Here is a 15,586-nt window from a genome sequence, read left to right as displayed (position 1 = left end):
GGTCCAGCCCGGGTTCGAACCGGGGACCTTTCGCGTGTGAGGCGAACGTGATGACCACTACACCACTGGACCGACCACCCGACCACTCAACAACATCCCACACTCACCACACCACCATTTATTCACAAATCCACAAACTAAATAAATAACTCACCAACTCACCAACTCAATCACTCACTCACTCACTAGCTAACTTACTCAATAACTAACTCACACACTAACGAACTAACCATCGATCACTCATCACTCGACCAAACGATCAAGCCAATCACAAACATCTCACACACTCCCCTCCAAATCGTATACTCCATCCACTACAATCCGATTAACATGAACTTGATCATGACCGTGGCCATGACCACGACTACGAAGACGACGCCTTCTATCCGCATTGGAAAAACATACCAGACTATTCTGCACTCAACATTTCTCTCCATTCCACTTGGCTACTGTCTCCAACTGACGATCTCTAACAGGCAACAATCAGACAATTTGAATAGCTCATCCACACCACCCGATCACTTGTCTCCATCACGAGAAGCACTTGCACAACTCGCTGTCTCAATCTACACTCCAACATATTTACTCACACTGGTCCTTCATGAATTCGGTGCCCGACAACTATCCACTTACAACCCACCAATCATAGTTTGTCATCATCACGTGATGCTGAGTGAACGCAAGCAATATTATCCACCCATGAGAGCCTAGCACAATCTCTTTGCACGTTTGAATACGATCGACATGACAAGATTGAATTTGTACCCAACACCTGTCATTTCACTGATGGGAAGTGTCAACCACTTATCGTGAGTGGGAACTGTACAAGCAAAGCACTCGGTAGTGAAGACATACAATGTGTGATGGCCAATCGACCGAGTCTCATTTCGTGTGTTCTCAATGCCTCTTCCACAGCACATCCCAACTCCTCCACACATTTCCTCTCTTAAATTAATCCACATCACTGAAATGTGGATATACGTTCACTTACACAATTCACCAACACAACTACCACCACCCACAACACCAACACCCAAAAACACCGACACCTACAGCATCATCATCATCATCATCATCATCATCAACTACATCAACATGGTGATATCACCTCTCGATTTCACGAGAACAAACCCATGGTTTCCGACAGAAAATATTGTGCTGTTCACATGAAATTCAGTGTATTCATCACTGACAATCAACTACCACAGTGAAATGCGATGGTGCTAGCGAATCCGGTGGACACAATCTTGTGCACCCAGTCAGAGAACACATGTGGTCGCATGAATCGACCAGTCACGTGCACACCGACCAATCCCAGTCAACTTCACACAAATTTACCCGTCTGAACATCACAAATAATGCAGGCGTTTAGCGAACACACGAGCCAGACGTATTGATCAGTGTGCTGTTCACGGGTGTCAGAATGCATGTTATTGCTCCGACGTCATTGTCACTGTGGACACGTCCGTCAGATACCGACTGTTCGCATATCCGCTGACCAACGTCTACCTCACGACCTATCATTGTTGGTCGTGTGTGGTGACACGGCCACGAGGAGAGCGTCGTTCACATGCTGTCAGGCGTGCATTTCGACCTGCATAGTAAAAGCCGCAGGCTAGCCTGGTCCAGCCCGGGTTCGAACCGGGGACCTTTCGCGTGTGAGGCGAACGTGATGACCACCATACTACTTGACTTCCCGCTATTACACTATCTTCATCGTAATCCCGCTTATCGATCTTTTTTTTATTTGTATCATCACGCTTTTTATTGCTCTGACTTAAATATCATTTTGGACGCGTTATTTATTGTTTATTTTTTTCTCCGTGCATCATACTCACCGATTTCTCGTGATTTAATTTGAGCGTTTTACTACAGTATCTGTTTCTTCCATTTGCTATCATTTTAGAAACCAAATATTGTCGAATTTTTGTTTAGTTTATCACGAAATTCAAGCTGTGTATAATTGTAGCAATTTTCTGCCTGGCCAGAATGTATTTTGTGTACTAAGAGAGCATTGGGTTTGAGACTCTAACATATAAGAATCAGGAAATAAAGGTAGACTATGAGGGAATATAGGCTTTAGGAAATTCTGTGTGTTAAATTAATAGAAAATTCTTGGCCAAGGATGTACTCCAGAATGTATCTGAGAAACGTCTCAGTTGTGCCATCCATTAATTTGCTCACCTCGGCTATCTGAATTGTGAATGATTTATCAAATAAGCATGTGAACTTACGAATCTATCCCTGACATCTTATCGAAGACAGGTCTCCAGGGTCTCCAACTCTTCCTCAGTTGACAGAGGAAAGTGAAACTCCGACAAACTGTAAGGACTATTCTCAATTATCTGAAATGCAACATTGTCTACAAGTCGCATAAGTTGCTTAATATTTGCAGCCAAATTTGAGAATTATGCTACAAAGTTTTAGAAAATAACATTACCTTTTGAGTCTTTAAAATGTGAGAAAATTGCTCGTATGACTTATTCTGTTGTTTAGCAGCACGATATCGTTGTTGCAGACGTTAATGGCTGTAGTTTTAAATAAGGTGGCTCCATCTTTAAAGGTTTTACCACCAGAAACAGAAATCTAAATATTAAGGTGAATTGTACCGTTTTTATCTTAGTCCTACAGGAAGTTTGTCATGGTCATAATGACTATCTTTTTATGCACCGATTTCGTTTAAATATTTTATGATAACGACTTCATCAAAGCACGATAAATTCGAATTTCTTTGTTTGTTGATTATATTGAACGATTTTGTTATATCTAATTGAAATATTCATTTCTTGCTTCCTTTTCACCTTTAGCGTAAACGACACAAGAAGCTACCTTATTTAGTAGCATACTACGTAAAAACTTACTAAAAGTTGTATGCTTCATTCTAAATTATGAATATATATATATATATATATATATATATATATATATATATATATATTACTCATCTTATTTCTGTGCTCACACAGGTCTATTATTCACAGTAGCAGAATCAACGTCGAATCTAAACGACATCATTTGGTACTCAATAAACTTTACGATTCAAAGATTCAAGCATTACAAATATAAAAAAACAATATTGGATTAACAAATTAAAACAGATAAAATGTGAAAACATACCATTTCAATATTGATGAATAATGATTTTCATTATCATGGTCAACTGCAGTAACAGCATTATTAGTGTGCAACTTATGATCATAGTGATCAACGGGAATTCTGTTTTCATTCACATAATTTTTGATCCTTTCAATTTTCCGCTTTACTTTATCACATTACTTAAGGTTGTAGGCTTTTTTTAAGAAGACGAAGACATTCAACATAGTCTCCAGATTGATATAACAATTTTGCTTTATCAATTAGAGTGAACTGAGTACCGTCATAAAGCTTTTCTTCCCCTGAAGTTTTTTTCGTGTTTGAAGTACAACAAGTATAGGTTGTAGGATAGTCATGTATATAGTCATCATTTCTTAATTTGTTTGAATTAAATAAATAATTTCACATATTCTTTTGTTATTATAATACTAATCTAAAATAAAATGGAAATAATGGAGTCTACTGTGATAATTCGCTACTTTCAACAACATTCAATGTATTAGATGGCTAAAGAAGTTGAATTTAGCTTGAATTGTGTATAATTGAATTACAATATAAAAAAATGAAATATTGTTTATTGGTTTGGTGTGTAGTTGGCATTCGCCATGAACTGATCTAATTTGGGGTGACATTGAAAACGAGGGAAAACTGGAAAGTTGTTTCGTTTTAGTATAAGATCCCTCGGCAATGTTCACTTGCAACGTCGCTAGGGATGGAACCCATAACCTTCGAGTCTGGTGATGAATGCTTAACCACTAATACAGCTGGTTCAGCACCAAGGGGCGCAATTTCGACTTCAACCAATAGTCTAATGGATGGTCACAATGATGATCGGATATTATCAACAAGAAATTCGTGCTCGTAGGTAAATTTATAATAATCTGAAAAGCTGAATGCTATAATGCATTGATAAATGAATGAGTAACAGTGCGTTCCTTTAATATTGAGAGTGCGTCACTCCAGATACGGTCTACTTGTATAGAAATACGTTTATACTGTTACCTTCCATTTAGGATTGCCACCATCTATATTTATTTGGGTAAACTGGTTTAATTATAGGGACTGGCATTTATTGAGCCATTTATAAAAACGGAACGAGCACCGGAGAGTTGTGTAATTTCTAGATTTCGACTTTAAATAAGTAAACGAGCTCAACCGCATCATTAATCATTCAATATTTTCAGAATGAGTAGATTTAATCAACTGCTATTCGTCTAAATGTATCTTTATTGTTTATTTCTCTTCAAAGCAGTCGTTTGACAATTCGGTATTAGTTGATGGTTATTATATTTTTTGCCGTTATTGCTATTAATTGATAATGCATGTCATAATTACATTGTTTTGATTGGACTTGTCATAGAAATCAATTTTAAACGTCTGTATCTGAGGCCGGAGAAATTATAGTATGGGTATGAACCTAAAAAAACACTGACTAATTTTCAGACGATTCTTAGCCAAGCAGGCGTCAACATTTGCGAATAGGTGGTTTATGGAAATTAAAACAAACTACTACACAGTATAAACAGATTTTACACAACTAGCAAGCTTAATCAACTAATGTAGCAGCAGCCTCTGCATCAATAGACCTCAACATACACAAAGGAAAAAACACGATTCTCAAATACAACACGGAGAACACAAACAAAATAACACTTGATGGAGAAACTCTGGAAGAGGTGGAAACATTCCCGTACCTGGGAAGCATCATCGATGAACAAGGAGGATCGGATGCAGATGTAAAGGTGAGGATTGGCAAAACAAGGGCCGCATTCCTACAATTGAAGAACATATGGAACTCAAAACAACTGTCTGTCAACCAATATCAAAGTCACAATCTTCAATACGAACGTCGAGAATGTCAGTTCTACTCTACGGAGCAGAAACGTGGAGAACTACCACAGACATCATCAAAAGTACAAGTATTTATAAACAGTTGTTTTCGCAAAATACTCAACATTCACTGGACGGATACTATCAGCAACAGCGTTTTATGGGAGAGTATAAACCAGCTTCCAGTTGAAGAGGAAATTGGGAAAAGACGTTGGAAGTGGATAGGACATACATTAAGAAAATCATCAAACTGCAGTACGAGGCAATCCCTCACTCGGAATCGTGGAGGGAAACGGAAAGGAGGAAGGCTAAAGAGCACATTAAGCCGGTAAATAGAAGCAGATATGAAAAGGATGAATCTTAACTGGAAAGAACTGGAAAGAATTGCCCATGACAGGGTTGGATGGATGATGCTGGTGTGCGGCCTATACTCCTCCACAAGGGGTAACAGATGTAAGTAAGCAAGTTTAATCATATCTTCTGCAGGTTATATTATTCATGATTCCGAAAAAGCAGCGCTCTAATGGATTTAGTTTGTACGAATTCCCGAACTCTTGAAAAGACCTATACATACATAGATTTGTTTATTAGAATGAGCGGACGATTGAGTAGTAGAGCGTGGAAAAACTCCCCAGAGTAACTGTGACTAGGGTAAATTGTATCATTGTCATCCCTGAATGTCTTCATACCAAATATATAATCAGTAAGAATAATTAAAAACACTCTATTTGGAGAGCGGCGTTATGTTGATTTACATTCTGTCTTTACTCACTTCCCGTCAACTTTTTGTGTATTGTTTTATACTACTTATTAATATTCAGTAAACAATTTACTTCCAGCAATCTGTAAGCGTATGTCGTGGCTCAAGTTTATCGAGTGGTATTCCAAAGAATTTACATATACTTATAACATTTATTGTATTCATCATTAAAATTGCTTTATGTCAATCCCTTTAGCAGTTGTTTTCGGTTTTTTGCATAATAGGTTAATCTTTGTTTAAGCGCAACGGTTTCCATTTTTGTTTGCACTTGTTTCAGTGTTTGCGTGCTGATAAACTGTTATCAAGATTAGACATAGTTATCAGCTATCCTTTGTATTATCGTATGTTATAATTATTCTTTGTCTTCATTACAGGGATCATTTTCAGACTTAAATACAGGCTGAGCGCCACAGAAACCTAACACGTTGTGGTTTGTAACTAATTTATGTATGTTGCTCAATAAGGACCAGCTTTCTAGACCAATCGCTTTTTTACGAACTTTGGTTTCGCTTGTATCTCAGTCGTGTAATTCGGTTCTTTGATGGATTTAAAACACACTGTTATATCAACAATACGTATGCATATTTTACAAAATGGATGTTGACAGAGAATTGTAGTAAAAAATTATCATTACTGATTTAGTAGTTGTGTGAAGATTGGTTTAACTAGTTGGTCAATTCCTGAAATTCTGGAGTAAATTCATGACTAGTTAAGTCCAGACAGTTCTTGAGTAAAACAGTTATCACCACTGGCACTTGATGAGTGATCTTCAGGCTATATCACTAGTCCACTGTAGTTGGAAATCCTTATTAGTATATACTAACTCACCAGTTTAACAGTCAACAGTTGACGACACCTGAAATTTCAGGGTTTGACCCCTTGATAGTCGTCCGTTGATATTATTCATGAGTCTCATCCCATCATAAAATGTCTATTCAGTACTACATAGTTTTCAGTGTTACTACTTCAAATGAGGTGAACCTTTGACGTTGATGATGATCTTCGGTAACTAATAAATCAATTATGTTTCCTACATTGATTAAAATCTCAACCCAATATATCAGTATTTCTGTTTATTACATGGTGGTCGAATACACTAAATGTACATGACCTCTTCACCTCTAAATTTCGAAGCTTAAGTTTATTTTGATTTGAGGATTTCTGGTCTCATACTTTTAAACACATTATTTATCACTCATTCTATCATTACCATTGCTTATTTAATTTATAACAGTTCATAGTTTGGGTAATCTTTGATCCGGTCATTGATCACACTAACTTTTCTCTTGACCTATATTATTTATGATATTTATTCTAATTATTATTCACACGGTTTTATTTTGGTACATTTCCACACTAATTTCAACGTCTTTAATTTTGTAGTTAGATCAGACCTGATTATTCCATTTCAAAAATACAAATTGAGTGAAGAGGTTTTTTTCATTTAGTTCTTCACCAGGGCACTACACTAATAATTTAGTGTACGAAAATCAAGGTGGGAGAACCAATTTATCATTCAATACAAAATTACAAAGAGGTTTAGTGAAATGTGAAGACCGTACATTAAGTACATAATTTGTATATCTTCTTTGAATTGTATCTTACGAACTTCATTGTTCCTTCACTCCCGCTGTTATCTTGATGGCTTTCACTTTATTTTTCTCTCTTCTCTTCATTTCAGTCTTCTCAGTCTTCTGTTCGCAGGTATTCCAATTCCGATTGGTACTACATACTGTTTATATCTGTCAACGTAAGTAGCATACACCACATTAATATATATTTTAAAAATGAGTGGATGATAGTGAGTTAATTCAACTATGCAGTAACCAACAGGTAACTCAACGTTTTAAAGATTAAAACTGAAATAGGTGAATTTTCATAATCATTTAACTATCACAACTAGTTACAAAAGACTAGTAATAAATATTTCTTCGTTCAACTTGACTTTTTGTTAATGTTTCAACAGAAAAATTCCACTCATTCTTGCATTCAAGATGTAGCTCCTCGAGTTCTGCTGAGGAGCAGTGACCAGTGGAGTCCAATCCGTGTCAAGTGTAAGACAATGGATGAAGGACCGTTCAAGATCATGGATCGACTGAATTTAGACATTAACATCGTTAGATGCCAACTCAGTGATACAAAGGTAAAGCGTTCGCGGACGAGACCGGAGGTCCTAGGCCCGGGTCCCGCATGAGGGGTTGTGGAGTCCCATACTAGGACGAAAGGGCTATCTAGTGTTTCCAGTTTTTCAGCTATAGTCTAGTTTAGACTGATTCGTGATTTCAACTGCAAAAGTACTATATTCTCCACAAACCCCTGTGACGATTGCATGTGAGGGCTTGCTTTGTGACTCAGTTAGCTGCTTTCCTCAATGTGTGTCCTATCCACTTCCAGAGCTTCTTCCTGACTTCTTCCTCCGCTGAAATCTGGTTTGTTGTCTCCCACAGTAGCTTGTTGCTCATAGCGTCTGGTCAACGGATCCGAAGTATCTTGCGTAGATAACTGTTAATAAACACCTGTATCTTCTGGATGATGGCGTTCGTAGTTCTCCAAGTTTTCTCCACATACAATATGTATTGAAAAATCTGATCTTGGTGTTGGTTGACAGTTGTTTTGAGTTCCAGATGTTCTTCAGTTGTAAATATGCTGCTCTTGCTTTGCCGATCCTCGCCCTCACATCCGCACCGGATCCACCGTGTTCATCAATGATGCGGTCCAGATATGTAAAGGTTTTCACATCCCCCAAAGCTTCCCCGTCAAGTTAAATCTGATTGGTGCATGCTGTATTGTATCGGAGAATCTTGCTTTTCCCTTTGTATATATTGAGACCTATTGCTGCTAAGGCTACTGCTACACTGGTCGTCTTCTCCTGCATTTGTTGTTGCGTGTGAGATAGAAGAGCCAGATCATCTGCGAAGTCTGGATCGTCCAGCTGCATCTTGGCTGTCCACTGTATCCCGTGCTTCTCTCCAGATATTGACGTCTTCATGATCCAGTCGATCGCCAGGAGAAATAGAAAGGGTGAGAGTAAGCAACCTTGTCTGACACCGGTCATCACCTCGAACGAGTCTGTCAACTATCCTCCATGTACGATTTTGCAGTTTAATCCATCATAGGAATTCCGTATGATATTGACTATCTTCTCAGGCACGCCGTAGTGTTGAAGAAGCCTCCATTGTATTGTCCTGTCCACGCTATCGAATGCATTCTCGTAGTCAATGAAGTTGATGTAGAGTGATGAATTCCATTCGATTGATTGTTCCACAATGATACGTAGAGTTGTGATTTGGTCTGTACACGATCGATCCTTACGGAATTTAGCCTTGGTCTCGGAGTTAGGTTTCTACGGAGTCCTTCATTCTGTTTAACAACACCCTGTTGAATATTTTTCCTTGTATTGAGAGAAGAGTGATGTCTCTGTAATCCTCACACTTGCTGAGATTGCCTTTTTTTGATATTTTCATCAGAAGTCCTTCTTTCTAGTCTGTTGGTACTTGTTCTACACCCCAAATTTTACTGAAGAGAACGTGGAGTATCTTTTCAGTTTCTGCTATATCTTCTTTCAGTGCCTCTACTGGAATATTGTCCGGTCCTGCTGCTTTGCCGCTCTTGACTTGTCTTATGGCCATGCTGATCTCTTCAATTGTTGGTGGGACAATATCGATTGGGAGGTCCGTGGGTGCTGCTTCGATGTTGGGTGGGTTCAGTGGAGCTGGTCGGTTCGAGAGTTTTTTAAAGTTTTCTACCCACCTGTTCCGTTGTTCTTCAATGTTAGTGATTACCTTGCCTTCCTTGCTTTTCATTGGTCGTTCTGGTTTAGGGTATTTCCAACGAGTTTCTTTGTTGTATCATACAGTTGTCTCATGTTTCCTTCTCTTGCAGCCTTTTCCGCTGTCATTGCTAAATCTTCCACATATTTACGTTTGTTGGTTCTGACGCTCCTCTTCACTTGCTTGTTTACTTTTGTGTATTCGGCTTGTGCCTTGGCTTCCTCCGATCTTGTTCGGTTGATATTGATTTCTGCCTTCTTGTTCCTCCTTTCCTGAATACTATCCAGTACATCAAAAGTGATCCGTCCCTTATGGTGGCGATTCCTGTAGCCTAGAACCTCCTGATATGTTGAAGGGATTACCTCTTTTATCCCTTTCCAGTAGCAGTTCCCTCTCCATTGAGTAGATCATGAAAGGCCTGGAACTTATTGTTGAGGGCTATCTTGAATTTATTGAGTTTGTCAGTATCGCGAAGGAAAGCCGTATTAGACTTTTGTGATGTTGTCCACCCCGTTGTCCAGTGCTTCTTAGTTTTAATTTCATCTTGACGACCAGCAAGTGATGATCTTGTAGTGACCTACTTTTGTAACGAGAATGAGATTGGTATAATTGAAACAATTATTATTATAACCAATGGTAACAGTGATTGTTCTTCTGTACTTGTTTCTTTAAGCGGACAAAACACACACTTTCTTCCGTTGCCTGTGACCTTGCACAAACTCGAGTGCGCTCAGTAGTTACGCTTGCAAACTTTGGCACGTCTCGGTAATCTTTCGATACCACGAGATCGCCAACAAATATATCTCATTTCAACCGTCAACAGCCTTCTGGTCTCTGGCTTACCGAGGGATCCAACTCGATATCTGGCACGTAATATTCTTGTAGTGGTGATCATAGTCAATCGCGTTTCGACTCCATCTTATGTCAGCTCCTCTCCTGGTTCTCACATCCTCCATCGTCCTCCTGAACGTTTTGTTGATGCAGATATGGTCGATTTAGTTCTGCGTAGTGTGATCCGGTGAAGTCCATGTGGCTTCGCGTATGCGTTTGTGCTGGAATATAGTACCGCCTATGACCAGTTTATTGAAGACACATAGGTTTGCAAATCTCTCACCGTTTTCGTTCCTTTCTCCCAGTCCATGTCGTCCCATGATGTCTCCATATCCGGTTCTATCCATTCCAACCTTGGCATTTAAATCTCCTATTAGAATGGTCAGGTCCTTTGTTGGGCACTTCTCAACGATTGACTGCAGCCTGTCGCAGAATCGATCTTTAACGTCTGCATTGTAGTCGTTTGTAGGCTCATAGCATTGAATGATATTTATTGTAATGCCCTCTTTCTTTGTTTTAAAGAAGGCCTTGATGATCCTTGGTCTATGAGATTCTCATCCTATAAGTGCATTTTGTGCTTGTTTGGACAACATCAGTGCAACGCCTTGTGTATGTAGGGCATTTTTTACTCCATGGCCAAAGTGTAACAGAAGCTCCCCTGAAGCTAGTCGTTGTCGTTGTCCAACCTGCGTCCAATGTGTTTCACTGATCCCAAGCACCTCCCGATTGCATTTTCTCATTTCTGTGGCAATTTGAAAGACTCTCTCGGTCTCCCACGTTGTACGAATATTCCATGTACCTAGATAGATGGTTACTCTAGTTGTCAGAAGGGGCATCGGCCTCGTGGCTTCCGAAGGAACTCGGCTTTCACTATGATGGGCCATAACTAATCTAAATGAAGACCTCCTTACTCCCAGGTCAGAGTTTAAATGGTTCGAATAATTCTTTCTTGTTAGCTTTTTTAGCGAGTTGGTTTTCTACGGGATGGGGTCGTTAACCCAACCCTCCTTTTTTATCCAGGCTTGAGACCAGCTGTAGCCCCCAGAGGGCCTACAGGAGGAGTTGCCCCAAGTGATGGACGATGTTAAGTATTTGAGTGTATTTAAAACTCTATAGCGGATAACTTGTTGCTGGAATTCATGATATTGATCATACATCGTATTTTGAAAGTATCGGGTGACGAGTTTCTGATGGAATAAACTGTTGGGGTCAGTGTACTAGGATTAGAATTTACAGTGCAGGAGTTTTAGAGTACAACATTGTAATTCTCGGGCTCATTTACCGATAGTTAGCTCTAATACGTTAGGTAATCATATGAAAAATTAATGCTCTGTAATTTTATCAATGTTTTGTATTTTAGAATCCGAACAAAATCTTTATTCTGGTTAACTGTTCTCTAATTGGTTAATACCAAGGTCACTCTTAAAATCGCTCAAGGATGTCGGTACTGTAAAAGTTTACCAAGGCTTTCTATTTTGACGCAATATTCACGATATGCTTAATAAGAAAGAAAGACGAAAATAATAGATAAAGTGACTGATCACCTTAATCACGCTGGTATATCTTTACGAGAACACAAGGATAAGACCATTTGAGTCCGGGAATAGCAGTTCATGCCATTTTCAATAACCATCAAGCCAACATTGGAAATATCAAAATAATACAAAGAATCTTGGCGAGACTATAATTTATGGACGAGCCAATCAGAAGCGTTTGAGGGATTTCAAGGTCACAGCACCGATTTCAGTACCTGATGCTCATGTGCGATCAGTTCACAGAGAATTTTAGAGAAGACTTGACAATAAAGCGGCTACAACAAATGAAACTACTAAGAAGTTGCTGTATTTGTAATTATGAGTATTAAATGACTTGTAGGCCTTGTGCAGACTACCGTGATGTTGTCCTTCGATGTAATATATGTTGAAGGAAGACGTTTGCTAGAGTAGGAACCCTTATCGCTCGATCCAGATTGAGACTAAGGCATATTATAATAATTGCCGCAAACTGTATAATAAAAGCACCAGTAACATTGGCTGCAATAATCGCAGATGTTACTAAAGTTTCAGCTGTTCAGTGGTATGAGTATTGTAGGGACATATCCATAATAAAAATGATAAACTTACACAACCGGAGTACACACAAACAATGTTGAAGCTATGTGGTCGAGGCTGAGAGGGTTTTTGTGACCTTATCACGGTTCCAGAGATCAACTATTATGAAGTCATATAGATGAGTTCCTCTACCTTATGCATTACGATTTTGGAACCTTTGAATCTTTTTCTAACCTTGACAAGTTTTTGGACCATATAAAAGAAGTGTATCCACTTTAATTATTTGGTTTTGTATAATATATTTTCACTCTATACTGACTGTTTATCGATTGACTAGCATTTCTCAAGGTCATATTAGATTCGTTCAAAGGTCGTCTATAAATTATAGTCTCGCCAGAATCTTTTCTAACTACAAGAGAGATGAGTAGCTGTAGTTCTCAACATATTTCTTAATCCTAATACTCTTCTGTAACATATATTGATCATACAACTACAAATACTAATGCACAGTTTAAATAGATGACATCGTCAAAGGGAATATAAATATACAAACATGTCTCATATAAATCACCTTGACCGGAATGGTATGACCTTCACTTGGTCAGACTTGTTTTTGATTGATCCCTGCTTTGTTCCTTTGTACTATTTATTTAAACTTATGTTTATTTAATTTTTTTATTATTTATTTACTGAAGAATTGGGTTACTATGAGTCATGAAACATCAGAAAATTTAAAAACCTTATTTTCATTAGTAACAATCTATCTAATTCTCAAGTTGTTTGAAATTACCATATCAAACCTTGGTAATGGCACCTACATCTGAGTTCAGTTATATTTATGAGTCTAAAAATAATTAGTTTATTTTCTTTAGATTACTAATATATTGAAATATAATGAGTAAATTATCTATGTACTTTTAAGCGAGAAATCATAGAGTTGATAGGGTGAGTGATAATGGTTACAAAACTTTGAAACTATTGATTCATAATCGTATATTAAATGTTAGTATTCTAAAGATTAAAATGTAGGATATCGTTGTGGCGTGCGGTGTCCGAATTCTGATACTGATACAGGGTATGTTACGCACTAAACCCCCAACTGACTAGTTGACTGAGAACACAAGAGTGAGCAGGAAAGTGTATTGGGCTACCGAATGATTATAAATATATATATATATATATATATATATATATATCCTTAAACCCATTGACCCCAATGGAATGGACTTGACCTTTGGATCAATTCTGTTTGCCATAGATTGACCTTTTTCTACTGATTGGCTCTCAGACATATCAAGAGTATACAGAAAAAAATACTTGGACTGGAGAGTATGCACATTTCCTTAGCTTTGTACCTCTACATTACAAACGAAACTTGATCAAAACCTTTAGTTACCGAATACGCACGATATGTTCTACGGATATAGTTGAAGATGAGCTAAACATCTTTCATAATGCTCTGAGGGAGAGAGGTTACCCTAGAAAGTTTATAATTAAATATATGATCACGAAAGTGAAAATAGGCGAAATTCAAACGGTTAAGAAGAAGTACCTGTTCATGCGCCTACAATTCAGAGGGGATGCGGCTAGTGAAAGACTAACTTAGAAATTACGCAGAAGAATCCCAAAATCTTTCAACGCCGGTGAACTACGTTTAGTGTTTTCTACGTGCCCAATGGTGACACCGAGGCTTGAAGATGAATTACCTAGGATGACCAACGCATTTTATATTTATCAGTTCGACTGCTCCTGTGGAGCAAGTTATATTGTTCGAAGTTCTAGGAATTTACATTTTCGTGCTCGCAAACACCTCCCAGCGTGGCTAAGCAAAGGTTTGGTGAAGAAAGTAAACAGCCCGATATTGGCCCATTTCGTACAAACTGGTCATAGTGCCAGTTAAACCCATCCTTTTCAATTATTCATAGGGTCAGTAATTTTTTTCAAAGCTTGTCAGGCTTAAAGTCCTTCAAACGGCGGAGACAGTAGCCAGTAGAACAAAAAAGATCTGTTCAGTAGATACTTTAAGTCAGGAGTTGAAATTTATCAATAACTCATTGACAGAGATCGGCTACCCTAGTGCATTCATTAAGAAGTTCATGTATGATACAAGGAAGAAGTCTGAGATTTCAACTGTTCGAAAGAAACCTTTATACATGAAACTACAATTCAACGGGGATGTGGCTAGTGATACTCTGAAAGATAGGTTAACTAAAGTAATTAGTAGGACATTCTACGCAGCCAATCTTGCGTTGACTTTCTCGAGCCGACCAGTCATGTCTACTCAAAAGAAGGAAAAGTTACCTGAGTTGGCCTCCTCTATGTGCATTTACAAGTTCAGCTGCTTCTGTGGAGATAGCTATATCGGACGTACTACTAGGCAACTTAACCAACGAATGAGTGAACATCTACCAGCATGGTTTGGGAAGGTCCAGATAAAAACAATACGCAGTTCTATCTTGGCACATCTAATTGATAGTGGTCATAATGTAGATAAATCGAAATTATTTCGAGTGATCTAACATACACCTCCATCATTTCCCAACGAAGTTCGTTCCCGTCTCCTTCATATAGCAGAAGCCATAGGAATTCGTACATTTCAACCCAATTTATGTGTACAGAAGAAATTCGTAACCCCCCTATCCCTTCCATGGCCGGACATAACTTAATAAATGACATTATTATTATTTGTAAAAAATTTATTTTGGTTATCAATTTTTTTTTTGTAATTTTCTACCTCTTTCCGTTTGTATTCTTCACTATCTATTTACTTACATACTTCTTATTACGTAATGATTTTAATGTTTTGTGATTACTATTCCAGTCTATTTACCCACATTTGACCTCTTAATTCTCAATGTTTAATTATTGATAAGACTTTTGTTATCGTAATTTACTATTCTTACTACTATCAGTACACCTGTCTTCCCACTATCAACTTGTACTTTTAACTATTATTATGCTTGGTAACGTATTCTATTTCATTGTGATTATTATTGACTCAAATAGCCTTGATTGGTCTAACATTTTCATATAAATATTCATGTATATTAGAGTAAAGCCTGATGACGATCTAATTGAAAACAATTGTTCGCTTACATATGTTGTTCTAATTTTCACAATGGGAATCTTTAATATTCTAAAATCCTAAATTTACATACTGTAAACAATGTACTTTGCCTTTAACCTGGCCATTTTTCTCGGATTATTAATTTGGATATATAATTGTAGAATCTGAAGAGAGAATTTATCGA

General features: G+C 37.9%; 1 non-coding gene across 1 annotated transcript; it reads right to left on the bottom strand.

Moving 5' to 3' along the window:
* On the bottom strand, nt 1–72 carry Smp_tRNA_01153_Val_CAC.1.1. Its single transcript has one exon. It is a non-coding gene (tRNA).
* Nucleotides 73–15,586: the final 15,514 nt, after the last annotated feature.

Source organism: Schistosoma mansoni, chromosome 4, assembly GCF_000237925.1.
Source record: "Schistosoma mansoni strain Puerto Rico chromosome 4, complete genome".
In the NCBI taxonomy this organism is placed as follows: domain Eukaryota; kingdom Metazoa; phylum Platyhelminthes; class Trematoda; order Strigeidida; family Schistosomatidae; genus Schistosoma; species Schistosoma mansoni.
This window is presented reverse-complemented; position numbering and strand designations above follow the sequence as displayed.